The sequence below is a fragment of the Acipenser ruthenus genome, chromosome 31, assembly GCF_902713425.1.
Source record: "Acipenser ruthenus chromosome 31, fAciRut3.2 maternal haplotype, whole genome shotgun sequence".
Classification (NCBI taxonomy): Eukaryota; Metazoa; Chordata; class Actinopteri; order Acipenseriformes; family Acipenseridae; genus Acipenser; species Acipenser ruthenus.
Window position 1 is genome coordinate 14,838,630 of NC_081219.1, and position 15,997 is coordinate 14,854,626.

At 42.5% G+C, this 15,997-nt stretch overlaps 1 protein-coding gene across 1 annotated transcript in view; it reads right to left on the reverse strand.

Moving 5' to 3' along the window:
- LOC117964688 (voltage-dependent N-type calcium channel subunit alpha-1B-like) overlaps positions 1 to 15,997 on the reverse strand; it is a 110,933-nt gene that overhangs the window by 69,292 nt on the left and 25,644 nt on the right. The gene's annotated exons all lie outside the window — the stretch shown is intronic.

A 15,997-nucleotide genomic window follows, 5' to 3' on the forward strand; every position in this document is an offset into this window, starting at 1 on the left:
GAGTTATATCCGCTGAACATCTATTACAAGCATACAGTAGCTATCTTTATAGGGAACTAAAGTAAACTTATCAATAATAACATCAGACGTTGTCCTTTGTCTTAGGGAGTATGCAGTGGGGTTTGCACCCCAGGCAGTGGGGCTGCAATCATATCTCACAATAGAAGGTGGTGCTGTTTCACACAATATGAAGATCAGTTTTTGTGCACAATAGCAGCACTCGGTTGCAACTCACCTCAAGTAGTCAATATAGATATATATGTGGAATGTAATATAGGTTATATTATGCATCATATAGAGAAGCCAAGGCAACTGTATGAAGGGAGGAAACGTCAATAAAAAAATATATTGCATACAGTATTTTTGTGTAGAGTATTTGCAACATGCGAAATACTTTTTTTTTTTTTTCAACAGTTCAGCTGGTTTTAATGAGAATATTCAGCAATGCAGTCGGCGATATGCGTAAGACAGACACAAATACAACAGGTCTCTCTCTCTCTGAAGAGATTTGCTCAGATCAGGTTTCTGCAGACAGGCTATAATGATCCGCTGCACACTGCCCGATTACTTCTGCGCATTAGCATTTCAACACTGTCTCAGCCACTCCAGGAACACTTTCCTGGTCTTAAGCGCCGATACCAGCTCGATAATGCAACACTGGATGGGCTCAGCAGCTGCCCCAGACAGGCTCCTCTCTCCCTGGCTGCCTGGCAGAACGGTGGGGGAGGAGGATCCGGCTTCTTCGGCTGAGAGGATCTGTCATACCAGCGGGAGCGTTCAGTCTGCACAGGGCTGTGCTCGTGAACAATGACTGCAAAGAGGTTACAGTTTTATTGTACATCAAGCTCAAAGAAAACGATCTCAAAGCTATTAGCTCCAAATTGTCAACATTTATTTTCTGAAAAAACCAACAACAATCAAGTTCCGGCTCCTTACAAACCCGGGAATTACATTTCTGGTTTGGCAACTGTTTTGGGTGCATTTTTCCCTTTCAGAAATGGTGCCAGCTTTGAGAATCTATCCCTTTCTAGTTATTCTAGTATAACGTTCCATATAGTTGAATTACTTTTTCTGTTTTTGTTGTTCGGAAAAGTGCTGGAGTTTAAAACATGCATTACACCATGAATGGCTGAAGGATGTTGTGGTATAAAATGCATCAACAACTAACCCTACCCCCCCCCCCCCCCCCCCCTTTCTTCTAGGCAGTTAAAGCCTGCAAGCACTTCTCTCTCTTCTTGTCATCTTAAATTTCAATGTCTTGCGCATGTTATCTCTGATGCATTTTCTGCTCCCTGCAGGGATGAGGGTAATCACTTTAAGACCACCGAAATGCAATAACAGCTCCAGTAATGAGCAAATGCAATCATGAAGTGGGGCTGGTTTGCTGGTTTATTGTTTGCAGCGCATCTCTAAAAACCGTTTAGGAAACCCTACTTCTTTTTCTTCTTCTTGAGAATGGATTTGCACCAATTAGGCACGCTTGTACATTTCAGTGGTCCCTGACCACAAAAAGGATGTAATGCATGCACAGCCGGCAAAATTGTTACTCAAGCTTTCAGCTAGCAGCCCTCCATAAAGCATCCCTCTCGAGAAGTCCCTGGCTCTGCCGTGGTTTCAGGATCAATCACAGAGGAATGTCAGAACATTTGCGGTGACCGCTGTTACTGATCCAGTCAAGCGAACGTGCCCTGTTTTATCTCGTATCTTAGACTTGCAGTCCTTTCAGCAAAAGTGCAAAGTCATACAGGGCCATGTTCAAAGCTTGTGCAGCAATACAGCGCTGCCCTTTTTTATACAGCGGTTGCTTTAGCAAAACGCTAAACAAGCAGAACAGTGTTCCTCCAATCTGTAGGACCCTGCACATCAGAGGACGTTCAAGGCAAATGAACCAAGCTGTTGTGGTCCAGTGGTTAAAGAAAAGGGCTTGTAACCACGAGGTCCCCGGTTCAAATCCCACCTCAGCCACAGACTCATTGTGCAACCCTGAGCAAGTCACTTAACCTCCTTGTGCTCCGTCTTTCGGGTGAGACGTAGTTGTAAGTGACTCTGCAGCTGATGCATAGTTCACACACCCTAGTCTCTGTAAGTCGCCTTGGATAAAGGCGTCTGCTAAATAAGCAAATAATAATTTTAACAGGCTTAGTCATCTAAAGAGGGTGCCTTGCAAAATGTGTCACTGTGAATGCAGCCCCCACCAGGCAAGCTTAAAAGTAGCTGGAGATTGCTGCAATCTACACAGCCCTCTGTGCGACGGAGTAACGCCACGGCTCAGCAAAGTTAGCAGCTTTCTTGCGTACAGTATATTTGGGGTTTTAGGCATTGAAAACTGTATTGGGAGAAACTGTACGCACTGGTTGCTTCTTTGATTGTAATAAAAAACAAGAGAAAAAATATGTATAGCAATTCAATTAAATGAATGCACCGGTACTGTATATAAATCAGGATGAGCCCTTGCGATACATGCATGAGTATCTCTCCATCTCTCCTGTTACCATAGGAAATATCCAGCTCCAGCTCCAGCTCCACCCTTTAAGAAGGTTAAATGAAAATTGCCACGTAAAAAAAACATCTGTGGCTATTTTATAACTGGGGCCAAAAAACTCAATCTGCTTAGCAGCTTCTGTTGAGTGAGCCTAATTGTGTATATCAAGCTGTTTACCCAGAGTGCAGCCCTCCAAGTATTATTTGGTCAAATACCCTTAAGCGCTGTTATAGTTAGTTACAGGTCACTGGGCTCTCAGAGGAGGCGTATTCCAGCATTGAACATAGAGTTTCCTTTTTATAACCCTTTTAATAGCCAGTTGGAGATTGGCTTCCAGGACGTTTCAGGTTTGAGTTCTCCCCCACCCCACTGACCCACACTTAAGTTTAATTGGCGATTCTAGAATTCATTCGCATTGTTCTTTTCCCGGAACTCAGAATTTGTGAGTTCTCAGCTGAAATATGCATCTGTATGAGTATGTGGCACCTGTGGGCCTTCTGCAGAGGGTCAAAGGTGGGAGAACTGGCCTGTCAGGCTAAAGCTCCAACATGTGATACATGCGATTACAAGACAACCCAGATCATGTGAACTGGTTACATGTATGGACACTATACATTGCTTTTTCATGATGTGCTTCGCAACATAGCAGCTCACACACAAGCGGCTCGTGACAGGTATTATAAAGAGCCCTTCATATGGATGGAAGCGTGTTAACAGGATGCACTCACTGTAAGAATGCAGTAAACCGTGCGGATCACTGTACCTTCCCCTGACTACATAACAGGTGGTGCAGTATTCAAAACCACTCAACGAGAAAAGCGTTATGTTTATTGTGCCATTCCTCAGAAGAAACCAATTATTTCTAATGATTTTAAAAGCAGCTGCATCAGTTACACACGTTATAATGTTGAATAATGAATTTACAGGGCATTGCCGAGGCGTTTCTTGCGTATCATCAACGTGGCGCGTTTATTTATTTAACTAGTTCGGTAGTCTGTTATTTGATGGTGCTTGTGACTGTGAATCCTGCTGTGTCACCTGGCCAGAGCATCACTCTCGTAGAGCCGGTGACCACTAAGAGCTGGGATTCGGAACAGGTACTGGTTTCTTACCAGATAGCCAGCAGATGCACACAAACTTCTGTGCAGGTCTACAGCAATCCCATTCATCTAGGAGTCTGTGCTGGAAGCAGCTTCTTGAGCCAGTATGGCCAGCTGAAGACCAGCAGCACAGCCCGGTGCTAGTGTTTGCTGTCATTTCCACAGTTCTTTCATGGGAACAGTCTAGTGCTAGCATTCTAATTCAATCCAGCTCAGTACGACAGCTGTTCTGTGTTACAAAGTGGAACGAAGAACCAAACCACTTTATTACGCTGTATCTCTTTAGCATTTAATAAGATGCAATCAGTCACCATTATCCCCCACATGGCAACCATTCAGCCCAGCCATTGGTCACAGACGGGCGCTCGGGCTACAGTGAAGGGGTGAGCTGCTTTGGAAGCCACGTGCCGATGATTCTGGATGTTGTTTCGCTTGCAGAGATTAATGTGTCAGCGCAGGACAAGACTGCCTTTTAATATCCCCCTTAAGACGCATTATCAGAGGCACGATATTTCATCACTGCCGGCTCCAATATATGAACGCTGATGCTATCAGCCATCAGTCATCTATGATCCCCGTCAGGCTATTTGTCAGGCTCTTATTCAGGCGGCCGGACTGGAATGTCATGTCGTATCACTGAACTGAAACATCCTGTATGCTGTGTAACAAAACCTCACGCATGTGCACATAGGTACAACATGCACCGGGTCTCCCTTCATTAAATAATAAATGTACTGCTAGTTCAGTTTCATCAAGGTTAACTCAATCCAAATTAAATGACAAGAACAACAACAGGCAGAGTGTATTGTTTATGCATATTTAATTATATATGAAACACTCTGAATCGACTGTGCATTGCAGTGGCACTGTACACATGAGAGTAATCAAAAGAAGCAGCACGAACAATAATAATTATACACTTCAAGGTTATCGCTCAGTTTAACTGTACAGTAAGTCAGACAGTATTACTGTTAAACTAAAGGGTATTTATTACAGGTGCAGTTACCTGCTCAACATACTGTTGTGTGTGTCCTAGTGCTGCTTTTCTTAATTACTTTCATGTGTACAGTGCCACTGCTATGCACAGTAGATTTCATACATACCGGTACTGTACATAATTCAAGCCCTTATTAAATATTCATAAACAATATATTCAGCCTGACAAATGATTAAAAGGCTCGATTCTCTTCAGACTTTGCTTTGCAGGAGTGTAAAAAAAAAAAAAAAACGTCATGATGCTCTTTTTTGTGCCGTTGATTAAACAGTGCGTTCATCTCACAGTCCCCGCTGTCTTATTGCAATGACTTCCTCTAGCAGGTCCTGGTCTCCCTCGACGCCCTGTACTCATCTGGGGGGGGGGGGGTATGTTGTAAGCCTAAAAGGAGTGGGTGGTGCCCTCACTGCCTCCTCCCCCCAGCCCAGCACACTCAGTGACCAGTCAGAGCTGTAGCCTTTTCCTGCAGATCCAGCTAATTGGCCCAGTAAAGGTCTCTTTGCTGTGCGCGGACACCGGGGATAACGTCAGACTGCTTTCTAAGGGCACAGTCTGCCAACGCAGAGCGACTGTTCAATAAATCACCGCGGCTCCGCGGCGCAGCAGAACGATCCCGCTGCACTAGTTTATACCACCAGCTGCTGCTTCTGCGTCTGACTCTCATCTGCTGGAGCCGAGAGCACAGGAGGCTAAGCGATGGAACAGTGTAGTAAACCAGTCTGTTTGCTAAATATCGACCGTGAGCTGTACTGGTATACCGTCTACCCCACTGGGTAAAAGCTCAGGAGATCGGACTCAAACTGTTTCAATTTAAGAATAGGGAACCACAAGCTTTAACAAAATTGTGTGGCCAAAAATAAATAAATAAACACAATGCTGCAGCACTTTCTGCTAATCTCACACCTCTGAAATTGAATGATAAGCACTCATTACTGATACGAACGGACGTGAAAGTGGGTAATTGAATTTTTCACAAGTCAGCTTGGGAAACTGTTTTTTACAGTAGAAGGCCAGTGGGTTCATTTAACAGTTATTAAAATAACTAGCGAGGCAGCTCTCCGTCCATCAGCCTATCTGTCCATCACTCTATCAATCCATCATTAAAAAGATGGTCATGTAATAAAACGTTATCTACCAGCACAGAGTATAAACTCTGTTCCTGCAGGCTGTTCGTCTGTAGTGTGATTTTTGGAGGGGGACAAAATCCAAAACGACCAACCACTACAGCCTGGTCTTATGCTTCTGTTTCGGGACCATCTGTAAACTTCTAGATATCCATACAGTTAATAGCAGGACTGCAGTGGGCATGTTGTCTGCCTTTCTGAACTCCCTTTTCTCATGCAGAAAAGAATCGTCCAGCACTCCCTGTCTGGCTTGGAGGCAGACGTTTCTTTCACCGTTGACATCAGCAAAGTGCGGATGCACACATTTCACACAGAAGCTCCAGTGAATCACACCTCCAGGACTGAATCACTGAAGTTAATTCAACAGCTAAAATATTAATCAAGCACCCTTTTTAATATTAATGCATTTAAAATGGAGGCACGTCGGGGTTTTTTATCGTGACTACTGGCAAATCCTACCTGCCACAGTTTTTCTTTGTAATCCGATTTAATTAAATCTACATGCACTCTTATATTAGAATCGAGCAAAACCTGCCTGTCTTTCACAGCACCACTGACTCCTGCCAGATTCAATTCAGACACGCCAACACCTGGAAAGCATTGGCAAAGAGGAGGCACATCTTTCAGGGAGATCTTTCATTTAGGCTCCTCTTTGCACAGTACAGGGAGTAAGTAAGTGTAGTCTCAGGTATTAAAATGAATACGTTTGAACTACACTATGCTGTATTATTGATGTGGCGTTTCATTATATAAACAAGCCTTTCCAGACTGCACACTGAGTGGCTTCGATCTCTTTCCAGTATATTCCTGGATGTATATTTCTGCAGACTAACCCAGCCCATTCCTCTCTCTAGGATTGCTGCAGTTTGAATCATGCGAAGGGAGCTAGTCATTCACTGGTGTGGAGGCACGCAGGGCTTTTAGTGACAGATGGGACTGACTTGCCCTCCTTGTTGACCTGTGGGGGTTCAATGCATCAGTGTTCATTGCAATCGAGGAATGCAGATCCCTTTTGTTATTGCCCTGGTTAATTTCCTGGGGTAAATCATTCACGACTATTACATGAATAATGCAGGTCCCCCTGTCCTGACTGAATCGGAAAAGACGGTTACTAATCATTAATAAATCAACAAATCTCAACATATCCAATATGCATACATTTAAATAAATGTATTAATGTTTAACTCAGTTAGGGTTTTTTTTGCAAAAAAGTACCATATAATAATAATAATAATGAATCCCACTTCAAAATATACATCATGTCACAATGCACACAACAGTGTCCCAATCTATTGATTTTTCTTTTTAGTTAAAAAAAAAATTAACACAAAGCAAAACTGAAATATAAATTCATGCAACAAGCATGACTGAACGAGAAGCAGTATGTGTTTGTAACTGAAGTGGCACATCATCAGCAACGCCTTAATCAAAGCTAAACAAATATGAGTCGAATTCAAGACCCCCATTGCCTTGAGTTTGAGCTCAGTTACAACATCTTTTGCACGGGCAACTAACAATACAGGCTCACAGGAAAACCTGGACCATTGGCTCAAACAGCTACACAGTGGGAGTCTTGAATTATCCCCAGGATAATATATCTTCCAGCCTCTTTTTGTATATAAAGCTAATTGAAAATGGACCCTGGCTGCACATCCCCTATTACAAACTATTACAAACATAATGCCTGTAACGCTTATGATACCAGGGAGATGGTTATGATCGCTGCAGTGCTTACAAAAAGATGAGAATTTAAAAAAAAAACAGCACAAGTAGAAGACGAGTAATTGCTCTTTGTGTTTCCTATTAACAAAATCCATTGGCTTCCCGGCTCAACCCCAGATCTCATTAAAACAAAACTCAGAGCACAGGCTGTGTGTGGTTATTTACTTAACATGTATAACACTTCTCTCTCTCTCAACCTCTCTCTCTCAATCTGTCTGTCAAAGCGAGCATCCAACAGAAAAACACATTTGTGAAACCAAAACTCTGAAAAAAAAAAAAAAACACACACAACTCATTCTTAAAAGGGCAGGTATTTTAATGAGCTGTCACTTACTGTTTAAATAATGGTTCCGGATTCTCTTTGTTACTCTGCTACAGTAACACAGAGGCATGCTGCATGAAGCTAAACACCATGGAAAGGAGCACTAACAGTAGCTAACCTTCTGTAGCTTTAGTAACATTGAAACTGGTCCCTCTTTTATTGTGCTGTGAAGCCTTTTTAAAATGGTAAAAGGATATGCAAATACAGTCAAACCCGCTATTTAATCACTCCAGTTGATAATCACTTATCATCAAATTGCAATGTACCGACCACAATATAATGGGAGTCGATGGAAACAGGCTCCTGATAACATCCTTTTGGTCCATGTCGCACTCTGCTTAATATCAAGGAAATGTAGCATTGACTTCCACCCCACTTAATCATTCAATATGTATTTTATATAGCGCCTTTCATAAGGACCACCATCACAAAGCGCTTTAACATCACTTCGAAATGCCTGCGTCAGCTGTACTGTATTACGCTTTTGTTATGGTATTCTTTTATATTGGTTGTTTGTTCATCTTACTGTCCTGGATCTCAGAATACTCCTGTAAGCTAAAACTGTACTGTCCAGTAAAATGACACAAGATAACAGTTAAATCATCAGGCTCCGGGGGAAGGGAACCGCAAGGCATCCTGGGATCCTTGTGTGGACACGGATGTGAGGCCCGGGTTACCTGTCGGCCTTCCTGCGAGAGACAGCCTGAGCAGGCCCTGTCGAGCCTCCATCCAAGCGAGGAAATCCGGCCCAAACCATCACACAAACACACACACACACACACACAGCAGCTGACAACAACAACAACAACAACAACAACAACAGGACAGGGACTCGTCTCTCCTGCTAGAGCTGTCAAGCTGCTCTGCAGTTTCTTTAAAAAAAAATTATGGCTAAAATGATGCTTTTCATTTCTATTTGTTTTCTTTTTTCAATGGGATAGCTATAAAAAATACTCAACAGATGAATATGTTGTAATGCTAAAAATAAACTTAGTAAAATAAAATAAAAATGTATGACTACAGGCTACTGTTTTTATAAAGAATCTGTCTGGCTGCACACCACCACACTGAAAAAGCGTCTTTTTTTTTTTGTTTGTTTGAGTACACAGGGTCTGCTGCGCTCCAGCTGAATTAAACTAATGATGAGAGCGTACGATCAGAAAAGGTCAATGCAGGTCCCAGAAGAAATGACATCACTGGTCATTTGAACAGCATTCGTTGCAAGGTGAAGAGAGGTGAAGTCGATTGCATAAAGAGCTCACTCCCTAGCATGGATTAATGACAGAGAAGATTTGCACAGGTGGTAACACTAACCTAACACTCGACATTAACACACAGCACAGAACGACGGCTTCATCTGCTTAGCGAATGTGCCTCGCTGCCCCACAGCTCTTTATCTGCAGCTTCAGTTGCAGTCCCGCCCTTTGTTTGCTGTATGCATTGCTTTCCAGTGCTCAGAAAACAGCTTCTCCGCTGTTTAAGCGAAGGGAGCTACTCCTTCCTTGGTGTGGAGGCACACTGGGCTTGTACTGCCGCATCATGGGCGAAAACAACCAGTTTAAGATGATGATGGGCGGGCTAAGGCTAAGGAGTTCAATCTAGCAAGGATCCTTCTCTGCCGACTCATCGGCTGAGAGTTAACCCAGTTAGCCAACGCGCAGCCCGGCCCTCTGCCAGTTCATATGGCCTGGCAGCGGACAGCAATTACACACCGGCAGGTTACCGCTTGGGCTCGCAACTGGCTTGTTAATGGGAGAGCTGAGCACTTAGTATGACAGACTGACACTCCCTGTGTTTCACTCAACAATTGCAGAGGCAACCATTGCGAGTTCCATTGAAAACACTGCACATGGGTAGCAGCGTGTGACGGTTCCTGGCACACTGCACTGCACTGATCCGTTTCAAATCCGTGGTGTTGCTACTGCTGGTAGCATGTGGTCTGCTATGGGTTACGCTACAGTGCTAGTTATTACGGTATCCTGAATGTTAAGGGATGTTCAGTGTTTGGGGGAAGCGGTTATTTTCATCACATCTCTGCTCACACACGGGTAACGCTGCAAGTTAAAACTGCAAGCTGAAAGGGAAAGAGCTGAGTGACCCGTCCCTCCATTCATCCTCATCCCAGTTAATTAAACTGTAATAGTCAACTAATGCCTCCCTAGATGATCTTGTACTAATTGCCAGTACGAAAGCAAAGAACTGGAGTTAAGTGTATTTAATCCAAGTTCTTCTATTCCCTGTGGATCATTGTTACCGCCAGAGAGGGCAACGCTCTAGTGGGAAACCCAGCCCCTAAAGACCTTGAGCTGCACTGCCTCTGTGTTGACAGGGTCTGAATACAGTAACTAATGATTATGTGCATCTCTGTAGCCACTCACATAGCGGTTTAACTGTGCAAAGTTATTAAGAACTGAAATCATTAGTTATTTTTCAAGTCTGGTTTCTGGGCCCTACTGCAGTGTTGAGAGTTTTTCAGCTTTTCAGGAGAATTTTTAGAAGCCACCCCCCATGGATGAAAAAGGATATTATTTAGTAAGCCTGGTAAGTATGCTAAAATGAAATAAAGCACACATGATCTGATATTAAAGAGGACATTCAATAGCAGGATAAGGAGATGATATAAAGTGTCTGTTATGATTTTTTTTTTTTTTTTTTTTATTCCATAGGCTCTGGCTCCGCCCATCAGGGGGAAAGCGAGCCAAAGTTTTGCAAGAAGTTGCTCCAATGTCATCTGCCACTGACAAGCTGAGGACGGCTGCGTCTGGCAGATGGGCTGAGATTCCCATCAGTTTTCTGTATTACTCCTTAAGCCAGCAGTCCCACAAGGGTGCCAGCAGTTTCTGATGGAACAGAACCCAGGAGAGACAACAGCTTTCCGAAGGACCTGGCTTGATACCGGACTGCTGGAACATTCAAGGTCAGGAAGAGCAGCTCAGTGGCTGGACTCGGCACTGGACATGGGTTTCAATGCCAGCTGCGTGGTTCCGTGGTCACTTCCACAGATGTACAGTATCTACTGTTCATGCAGCCTGACGGGCACACGATGACTAGGATTAACTCTCTGCAAACTGCATAGAGTTTATGCAAACCTCAGAGCGCTGTCTTTTGTGTGCACTGGAAAGCAATGCATTTTGGAAATCATTATTTATGGCCTTGTGACCAAAAAAACCACCATGGACTGTAATGATTCTACTTTGGTATGAGAAACTGACCATCCTCTGTGATGTACATCCAGCCCTGGCCAGAGAAAGTAATACAAAGGGCTGATAATGGAAACTGACAGTGATTCCCAGCTTTGATTCATAACCCTGAAATATGAGAGGTGATTAAATCAAATATCTGTGTTGCAGAAAATGCCAGTAACCCGAGCTCTGTGCAATCTGCACACAGGCAGCGTCCTGGCAGGCTGCAGGAAACAACTACTGGGAAAACACTGGGGGGTTCTTTTATCACACTGTATTAATACTACTGTATTTGAATTGTGCACAAGCATTACAGAAAATGAGTAGGGCTTTCTGACAAGCTTCATGTCAATAAATGAAGATTCACCGTCTTTAAACTATTGCATTGCCAGAAATCCTACAGGTCCATATTACACAATACTGTGGTGTTTATTTGCAGTACTGTATAATACTGTAGTGTTTTTGCAGCACTGCAGAAAATTGACAAGACAGTGCTATATATATATATATTGCATTGTCAAAACCCTACAGTTTCATATTTTACTATATAGCAATTGAATGTTTTTGCAGTACTAGTTGTATTAGCAGGACTGTAAAACACTGTGATTTACTTTGATATAAATAAATAAATAAACAGATGAATATCACTGCTACTCTCTTTGCTTGCTCATCTCTGTGAGAGCAGGCTGTGCTTCCAGGGTCAGTACCGAACGGAATGCATTTCGTGTGAAGGATCTCCCCAGTGATGTCTGTTTAAGTGTTGTTGTGATATCTCTTCCCTGTACTTTTAACCCACATTCTCCGAGCACAGACTGCTGCCAGAAAGACCCAGTGTATTGATTGCATATTCACTGGGGCCCAGGCTCATAATCCGAATGCTCACTTAGCCTTTGACCCGAAAACCTCTTAAATGAGAGTCTGGATGCACCACTAAATGCCTAGAAGACCCAGACCTGCTAAAAGAAAGCACTGCTGCTGTCGCTGCAGAGGAAAGATGGGCTAGATCAAACTAGGGCGTGCAGGGTTAGGGGAAGAAAAAGCAGTCCTAGGGAGGGGGGGGTAGTCTATTATTCAATCAAAATGCAGCTATCGTTCAGGTAATTAAAGAGTAAGAAGATTACTTTTCTTGCTTGCTTTTTTTTTTAAACATTTTTACCATGTCTGCATACATCATAAGGGTTGACAATACAAAACAAATTGTCTCAGTTCTAGTTTCCATAGGCATAGGCATGTGTAACACAGGCTAGATGAGATGAAGTGCCTTTACAGAAGTAAGCGACAGCGCCATCCAGTGATCCCTCACTTTGGATCAAGTGTCCTTTCACATTGCTGGCAATACACTCGCTGCACACTAGGTGGTGCTGGTGCTTCCTGATTTAAAAGACAATTGGGCTGATCAATTCCAACAAGAACCATTCAGTATGTTTGCAAACATCTTAAAAAGGGTAAAGGGTAAATTGTGCTGTGCGCTCACAGGTTACAACAATCAAACATCTGACTCTTGCACAGGTCAGCCCGCTTAAAGATCTTTCTGCTGCAGTCAACGAGCAGGCTCTAGCAAATGCTTTGCATGGCTGGGACCATATTGTATCACTGTGTCACTGTGAATGCTTAACAACTGCGATGCCATGAGGCTTAATTTACACCCTTGTGTAAAGACTGGCGCATTTAAAAATCAGGAATTCAAATACAGCGTTGACAAAAATAAAAACTGAAGCCGTCTATAAATCAGGAAAGAATCATTAGCGAGACACCTGCTGGTGTGAAGTTATTATTAAAAACTCTCCTCTGGTTTCTATTAAGCAATTACTGCAGACTTTTCAAGTTTTTGTTTTTTCTTTTTTGTGTTTTATTTTTAGGATAGTGACTCATGAAACAAAAACAATATTTTAACATGTGACTTTCACCTTCTGGCCCTGCTGCTTTCCAATGGAAGGAGGCTGATCCTTAATGCACAACTGAGGGTGGGAACAGAGGGGGAAGGGCATGTGTGTGTGTTTAATTGGGTGGGGGGTTGGGGGTGCAATTCAAATCTCACCTCATACTTCTCAGTCACACTTGGGGTGGTAATAGAAGTCCATTAGTAAAAGGAATATTTAATTTGTGGTGCATTATATATGGTCAATTCTATTGAAATAGATGTTACATATATTTTACTATTATTATTATTTATTTCTTAGCCGACGCCCTTATCCAGGGCGACTTACAATTGTTACAAGAAATCACATTATTTTTACATACAATTACCCATTTATACAGTTGGGTTTTTACTGGCGCAATCTAGGTAAAGTACCTTGCTCAAGGGTACAGCAGCAGTGTCCTCCACCGGGGATTGAACCCACGACCCTCCGGTCAAGAGTTCAGAGCCCTAACCACTACTCCACAGGGCTGCCCATTATTGCCAACTGTTTGCAAAATGCATTTCCACTCTTTATAAACATGCTCTCTACTCTCGTCCCTGGCTTTGCCATGCTTTCACTACACTTTGCTGTGCTTTTACCATGCTATACAGCATGAGATTCTGCAAAGTTAACATTTTGTATAAATGGACAACCACAATCAGTCTATCGAAATATCTGATCCGGTACCCCTTAACTGCGAGTGGTATTGTGTATTCCAGCTTGCTAGCAGTGTTAGCAGAACACCACAGTATGAGTGCTGAGTGGCCGCGTTTGAGTCAATCATTCACGACCCTCGGATGTACTACAAGAGCGCTTGTTAAAAAAAACGTATCAAAATCATCTGCGCTCCTTTAATAGCCTGTTCACCATCCAGAGCCCTGTAAAAGCTCATTGTATTCAATGCGTCACCCCATTGTGATAAAGAAGAAAAATGCATGCCAGCTTGGCAGTGGAGGGGAGGGGGGAGAGAAAAACAAAACTCAAGAAAATCAGAAACACTGGAAAGCAAATTAGGTACTTAATGGCCCTTTCTGACAGCGGACACACAGCATTGCTTTCCCAAATTAATCTTCAATATCTACCGTATGGAATGCAGTGTTCGCTGGGAAAGGGAGGCTAGGTGGCACAGCAAGCATGCCTTTCACATCATGCACTAAAAGCACCATACAGATCACGATACACAGGTCCCAATGCAATACGAGTTTACTGATGAGGTGCAACAGTGTAACGACATCAAGAGACCGTTATTCACAACTCACTATTTTGTTAAAAGACCGAACTTAAAAACGATCCGAAGATAATGTGTTCTTGCCCAACGTAAACCACGCCTGTCTGACATTTAAGAACCATTTCGGTAGCTCTGTTGAGCATTTGGACGATAACGATAACATCCATCTATTATGATCCACGGGCTGATTCTTAGTACCTTTTTATGACTCAAACAAGCATTACATAATACACATTAGCCCTCAGACAAACACACCATTAAAAAAAAAAAAAAAAGCAATTTATCAGCCCAACAATGTGCTCTGGGCGTCATTCAGATCTGTGAACACTGCAGGCCTGCGACAGGTCCTGTGTGAATTACAGCATGCATATGTTCTGACATTTATTAAAATGTTAACCGTTCCCGTTCTGAAGGGGGGAATTAAAAGTTTTCAAAAGCCATTCCAGTTGCCACTCGTGCAGAAACTTAAATGTTTTCTTAATTAAAATAATAAAATTGCAAAAGCGCACGAGACACATCCAGGGGCGCGTTTATCCAAGCGAGCTATACTCCAGTCTTTAATAAATGAACTCTTTAAATAATTAGCTTTGTTTTAAAAGGAGAAACAAACTATCTGAGAACGCTAAAGAGATCTCAAATTATACAACGAAGCAGTTTTGATCGAGTTTAGCTTTTTTTTTTTTTTTTTTTTTTGGCTGGAGTAAACACTTTGCAGATAACTGACCATAACATAATTGTATTCATTTAGACAGACGCTGTAGTAGAAAGATGAGTAGCGATCAATCAGTTTGAGTGGCAGGTGACTGTAGTTAGAGTGTTTTTAAATCAAGATACAAAACCACAGAAAAATAAAAATAAAAAAAAACTTGGATTGATGTGCTGGCTGCTTGTCGTTCTGCATTCCGCTGTCCATCAGCCAAGATCAATACATCCCGCTCTGGCCCAACAGCTCCTAACGCAATGCCAGCACTGCAGTTATAAGAGATTACAAACATGTTCTTAACGGCGCTATTGATTATAGAATAGGTCTAGAAATAAGAAGACTCTTATGCATTGAGGTTCTTTTGGCTACTGTTTACAATTAGTTATAATGGATATAGTCTGTCTTTATATGTCTGTCTCACCAATTGTATGGGGCTGCTTTGTTTTTGCAATACAGTTATTACATGCGATGCATGTTCACTACAGTTAAACTGCTGGCGTGTTGAATGGAAGAGTAAGCAATTGGTTTGGGCAACACGAATCTGATTGAGTTTTCCCTTTAAAATCCTGCTGCAACATGGCTTTTGTCCACTGGTGTTAAATCCCATTGAAGCACGATGGACTCTGGTGGTACTGTCATGAAGTCACAAAGGTGCTTCTTATATCTACAGCCACACTATTCCTGAGCAAGCATCCTCAAGCCTCTTACTCTTAGAGGTACGGATTATGTTCCTGTGAGATAAGACACTTTGTTTTGTTTTATTTACCCCTCAAGATCATGCATTCATGCGGCTCTGGGAAGCTGAAGACTTCCCATTCCAGCGTCTCTTTGATCCTTTTGAGTTTCACCATCAAACAGTCTAGTTATTTATTTCTTTAACATCCCACTCACTTGGTTTCATATGTTTGTGGGGGCTTTTCCTGAAGAAAACCCTGTTTCAAAATTCCACAGAGCGCTCATTTAAATTCATAACAACTTTCAAAAGGAGCAAGCAGATGAAAATGTAATGAAAATAACATGCCATATCACTTTGCACAGCCAAACAGATATCTGAAAGAAAACGAGTACCTTACTACAAGTAAAGACCTCTCTCGCACAGTGCAACCCCCTCTGTACCACATCGCGGACAGGGAAGGGTTGTCTGGAGAATCACAATTTCACAGTTACATTAAGTTTGCACCATTTACTGGGCCAGAGTCACTCAACATTTTACAGGAGAAGGTTTGCATCCGTTTCCTT